The sequence below is a fragment of the Stegodyphus dumicola genome, chromosome X1 (genome assembly GCF_044657685.1).
Source record: "Stegodyphus dumicola isolate Sdum_Otavi_A_Nest chromosome X1, ASM4465768v1".
NCBI lineage: Eukaryota > Metazoa > Arthropoda > Arachnida > Araneae > Eresidae > Stegodyphus > Stegodyphus dumicola.
The window spans coordinates 61,713,588-61,719,587 of NC_140780.1; the positions used below are offsets into that span (position 1 = coordinate 61,713,588).

A 6,000-nucleotide genomic window follows, 5' to 3' on the forward strand; every position below is an offset into this window, starting at 1 on the left:
ATGTTCAAGGACCTGTATTTTTTTCGATTACACTTGTGCAATCCTGCAGATTTGTGCATGCTAAAATTGCTGGTCTCTCTTTGGAATCTTTGACACCAGTTAGAGCTCTTTCTGTAGAGGTTGCCAAGGTGTTTCGTGGTACCAGTTCAAGGCCAGAAATCATCAGATTTTCACTATTAATGAGTTAAATGAATTCATCTGCAATTCATCTAGTTCAGCCGCTTCAGTATCAGTTGAAGCTTTCAGGTATTCACCTGAAATTTTTAACTGCCTTTTACCATGGCAATCTTTAATTCTGGTTAAACAACCTGTCGAATATATGCATTCATTTTATAAATTCTTTTTTTCTTCATGAAATACTACTTTGACTTCAGCCATTAGCATTGCACCCATCAATGGCATGCCCTCGCTGCAACGCTGTCTGACCATCACTTTTAGCTTAACGAATAAATTTCAATTTAATTTGTTAAATTTTTTCGGCTTTCATTGCGAGTGAGGTGTTGGAATCCCCAAAAAATTCAAAAAGTTCCTTTTTCTGTTTTATGCCATATACAGTTGATTATCCCATACCATACTCCTTAAGATTTTGAGATGAATACACCTTTATTCATTTTTTGCAACAATTCCACTTTTTGTTTAATGAACATCGAAACATGCTGCCGCTTTGTAGATCCTGTTGCAGCTCCAGAATTATTTCGGCAGAATCGAAAGTTCAAACTTTAATTATCAAAAAAGTGCTGTAATAATAATAACCTGCAAAAATTAATCAGCTGGATCAATTCAGAAAGTTAAGGAACAGCGCAATCCACCTATACTAACTGAAATTCCTTGGAATCAGTATAATTTTAGCCTAGCTTATAATAGTGTTCGCTATACATTATTGGCTATGTATTACGAGATTGGCGATGGAAGAGAAGTTGTTCCGTTAAATTTTGCCTTGCTTCTATAACGCAGTGAGACAATTAAGCTTGAATTGTATTAGTTTAGTTATTTATTATACTTACGTCTATTTCTTGCACATACAGGTCCTAAATTCTGCTATCAAGTGCTTAAGTTCTACATTTTTGCTGCTCTAAATTTTGGGTTCCAGTGCTTTTTGTAAATTCTAAAAATTTTGTCATCCCTTAACGTTGCTGCTTAGTGCTTCTCTAAATTCCAAAAATTTTGTCTTCTCTGAATTTGGTGGCAGCGGTTCCGAGTTTATGTGAAAACAAATCAGTTATTCTTAATTCAAATAGCACTAAAAGTAATCTTTTGATTTACGAGTATCATGAATAAAATCTATTGGCTGATCTTTAGAATATGGTAACTGGTAGTTTGGCGACATTTTGGAGGCGATAAAGGTTACTACCTGGGACTTTGGTAATAATGTGAGCAGTACTCAGTTCCAATTGCGCATTATTTTGTGTGAGGGAAATGAGAGATCATGGGATATGTCATGTGATATTAATGGACGAATTATGGTTCTTTAATCGGAAAAGGGGGAATTTGGAAAAATATCTGTGGCTGTATATTATTTTGTATTAAGCTTCATTGTGTGTTGTGTGAAGTAAGGTTGAATAATTTTGGGATTGTATGGCGCTGTCTAAAGTGAATTCTAGATTTTTAATGCGTTTGTGTGATAATTCAAAAGAATTGGTTGAATGGTGCATGAGTGTAGGAGTGTAGGTTTAATTGCGGATAAGTATGAATGTCCAAAATGTGGGAATGAAATGAGATTGTGTGAAAGGAAGGATATTACTGATAAGTTTGAATGGCGGTGCAAGAAATCTGGTGAAAATGGACATTTTGTGAAACGAAGTGTAAGGAAGGGTACGTGGTTTGCTGAACGTCGTTTGAGTATGGGTGAGATTTGATTGATTTCTCATTATTGGGTGAATAGATTGCCAGTTGACTATTGGATTTCGGATTTAGAAATTAGCAGTAGGACTGCAGCTGATTGGAATTCTTTTTGTAGGGAAGTGTGCGTGGAATTTTGCGAAAATGATATGGGTACGCTTGGTGGTATGAATGTTGTTGTGGAAATTGATGAGAGTAAGTTTGGGAAGCGGAAGTATCAGAGAGGTAGGAGAGTGGAAGGAAAATGGGTGTTTGGTGGGATTGAAAGGGGTAGTAATAAATGTTTTTTTAAGGTTGTGCGAGATAAAAGTAAAGATTGTTTATTAAGTTTTATAAATGAATATATTCTACTGGGTACTATAATTATTTCAGATTGCTGGAAATCGTATGAATGTTTGGAAGATGAAGGTTTTAAACATCTTGCTGTGAACCACAAATATTATTTTAAAGATCCGGAATCAGGTGCACATACCAATACAATAGAGGGCACGTGGAGTGCTATAAAAAGTGCCATTCCGAGGCATTGTGATAAAGAGAATTTTGCTTTTTATTTAGCGGAGGAAGTGTGGAGAAAAAATTTGCAGAAAAAATCGTTCAATAATTTTATTGAATCCATAATAAAAGTGTATCCACCATGTAAGCAAGATTCTGAAGAAGATTAGGTAAGTTAGTATTTTTAATTATTTGAGGATATTATTTTTATGCATTGTTCTAAATGTAAGGTGGAAGTAAAGTAATTTGGTATTATTGGGAAAATTGTTATTAGCAATGATTTAGTTTAAAGTAATTAGGATTGTAAGCTAATTTTTATTAATTTAATGTATGTGCTTATTTATATTTTAAGTAGTGTTTTTGAATTTAATTATATTTTAATTAAATGATAGTTATTTTGTGAATTTTATGTTTGTAGGAATTTGGTATACGTTTTAGTTGAAGTAAACATGCATGGAAATAATTTAATTATTTGACACTAAGTATTTGTAATGTTTGCGGTATGAATTCGTTGGTGACGTTTATAATATAATAGATAATTTAGAGGTAAAAGTTTTTGGATATTTTATTTATTTTATACGTGGAAATGTTCATATTTGGAAAGGGTATATACTTTTTCGTTATTAGGTAATTTCATATATGTTCTTTTTCACGGGTTTAAAGATTCAGAAAATTGTCATGCATTTTCGTGAAATTTTTCTAATTTATGAGAAAAAAGCAGTGTACAAGGATATGGTGAAGAGTGCGCGCAATGCCATTTTTGAGCAATTCTGGGATTTTTTTTTTAAAGTAAAAATAAGTCGACGCGTACATGGTTTAGTGATATTTTAATTAAATGATAGTTATTTTGTGAATTTTATGTTTGTAGGAATTTGGTATACGTTTTAGTTGAAGTAAACGTGCATGGAAATAATTTAAATATTTGACTCTAAGTATTTGTAATGCTTGCGGTATGAATTCGTTGGTGACGTTTATAATATAATAGATGATTTAGAGGTAAAAGTTTTTGGATATTTTATTTATTTTATATGTGGAAATGTTCATATTTGGAAAGGGTATATACTTTTTCGCGATCAGGTAAATTTTATATATGTTCTTTTTACTGGGTTTAAAGATTCAGAAAATTGTCATGTATTTTCGTAAAATTTTTCTAATTTATGAGAAAAAAGCAGTGTACATGGATATAGTGAAGAGTGTGCGCAATGCCATTTTTGTGTAATTCTGGGATTTTTTTTAAGTAAAAATAAGTCGACGTGTACATGGTTTATGTGTATGTGTTATTTTGAAAAACGCGTAAGGAGTATGGTATTGTGCACTTTTTCCCAATTTTGCAGTGAATATTTGTCATGATTAAGCAGTTTTGTTAGATAAAATTTCTAGTATAAGTGTAATTCGGCTAGTAGATTCTTGGAAGAAGTGTTCAGTAGATAAAAAGAAAAGAAACATGTTTTTACTTCATGAAGACAAAATGGCGGCGGGAAAAAAAAAATAAAGGGTTGCTGTAGGAGAGTTGGTCGCCAAATTTTCACCAAAAAATCGCCAAGTTACCATAATCTAAAGATCAACCGAACATTAATGACCACAAGCAACTTATGCATAAAATTCGATAGTTCATAGATTCACACGCACTTTCCACATATAAATAAAATCGCTGGTTGTAATGGTATGCTAATTAACATTTACATACAGTGGTCAGCACTTTTATATACGCATTCTTCGAATATAAAGTAACGAAATGTTCGCAGACATAAAACCTTAAGTTTTTTCATGGAAATCTCTGAATCTAGATACTATGCTTTTAAAATTCGAGTATACTAGCTAAAACATTTTAATTCCAACATTCTAATTTATTATTATTAATAATCTAATTTATATATTTAATTCTAAATTATATATTATCAATAATTATCTAATTTATATAATATTTATAATACGATTACTGCCGTCGAAAATCAAAGCCTTCTTTCACTGGTTCGATTTTTCCTAAACAATCCTTACTTGTCGACTCTCTCCTGAAATAAAAATATAGGAACTGCTGTATTGCTCTACACAGAGAAATATCTTCTTACATGTTCCAGAAGTACTCATTGTGGGGTGTAAATATTTCCTTAATAAAAACACGCGAGTTTCATATTCACCTAGTGTAATAGCAACAGGTATTCCCTATTATTGCAATGTTTTGTTATTTTTGGTCGAAATATAGCTCTGTTTGGAAGGCACAACACACTTTAAATTAAGATACAAATAATAAGCCTAACGGCTAATATGACTTACCCGATCACAGAATTCAGCAATAACAACAAAAACGTGTAACTAAAACAGCACTGAACCAACAAATTATCTTGTTACTGAAACCAACAATTTTTATTCAGTGATGATGTTCTACGATATTTTACACCTTAATTACGTTTTTTTAAATCACAAAAAAAAAAAAAAAATTATCTTGGTCAAAGCCAACTTCCAATACGCGGAGGGAAATACTGAATGACGTCACATTTGTTACTACGTCATGTAAGTTTAAACTACGTTTTAACAGACAGACAGACAGACAGACAAAGTAGACAGATGTCTTGTTTTGCACCCGCTAAGTCTTTCTGCACCGATGGGCGAAAAATCAAGCATAGGTGCGAAGGAAAGGTATATAGAAAGGGGGGCAATTTCGTATTTGAGGAGAGTAAAAAGGAACTTCGTACATCTTGTACGAGTTCAAAAGGCCAGGAAGAAAAGATGGGACAAAATAAAATTTAAAATAAATGGCCCAAAAATAATAGAGAGGAAAAAAAAAAAGGGGGCCATATAGAAAGAAAAGGAAAAGAAGTAGAAAATATCCTAATATACGATTGTGTCCATGAGTGTAGTTAAAAGTAGAAGAAACTGTCTTCATTTACAATAAATAGTGTCTCACAGGTGTGTTTGTGTAGTGAGTGTGTTTGGTAATGGTGAATAGATATGTTACTGGGGAAAAAACAAATATTGACGGTGTTAAAATGCTTCGTATCAAGGTATTTAGCATGGAATATAAAGTAATATGTACGCTTGCATCCTGAGATATCAACAAAGGTCATCAAACAAAAGTATATATTAATTTAACCAAAGTAACTTATGCTACTTTCATTCTCAACATTTTCATACATTTTTCAAAAAGCAGCAGCAGACTAACAACATAGAACCATATACAATACAAGACCACAACCGCATACACCCAAATAAATAAATAAATAAATAAAATAATATATATATATATATATATTTATGTGTGTAAATTACTGAGTATATGTATTAAAAACACAAATTAAACAGTATTTATTAATTTAACTATCATAATTTAACTATCATAATTAATTTAACTATCACACTGTTATTTATATAAGCTCATAGTTCTAAAAATTCATTTAAGGCGGTGAAGAATAAACCATCCCTTACATATGGACATTTAACAGATAGCAAAGAACAGTATGAGAAAAAATCGGTGAGGTATAATATTATTTAAAGGCGAAACTATATTCAAGCGATCTAGAAAGAAAAGAGAATCCAGAAGATCCGAGAGGGAAATAGCGCGATGCCCAAATTATCCCTCTCATCCTCAAATTTTCCCTCTCTCGAGATTCCTTAAGGGCTTTGTAAGTGTTGACAGACGTGAACTGATAACGCTGGCGTCTGTTTCGAGTT

The 6,000-nt window shown here is 32.1% G+C and overlaps 1 protein-coding gene across 3 annotated transcripts in view; it reads right to left on the reverse strand.

Annotated features, from left to right (window-relative positions):
* LOC118187314 (pre-mRNA-splicing factor 38B-like) overlaps positions 1 to 4,818 on the reverse strand; it is a 74,856-nt gene extending 70,038 nt beyond the window's left edge. For all 3 annotated transcript variants that reach the window (XM_085807675.1, XM_085807676.1, XM_085807677.1), the window contains exon 1: positions 4,606 to 4,818. The gene's annotated coding sequence lies outside the window, so the exon portion shown is untranslated. The remainder of the gene's footprint in view (positions 1 to 4,605) is intronic.
* Between the last annotated feature and the right edge of the window lie 1,182 nt (positions 4,819 to 6,000).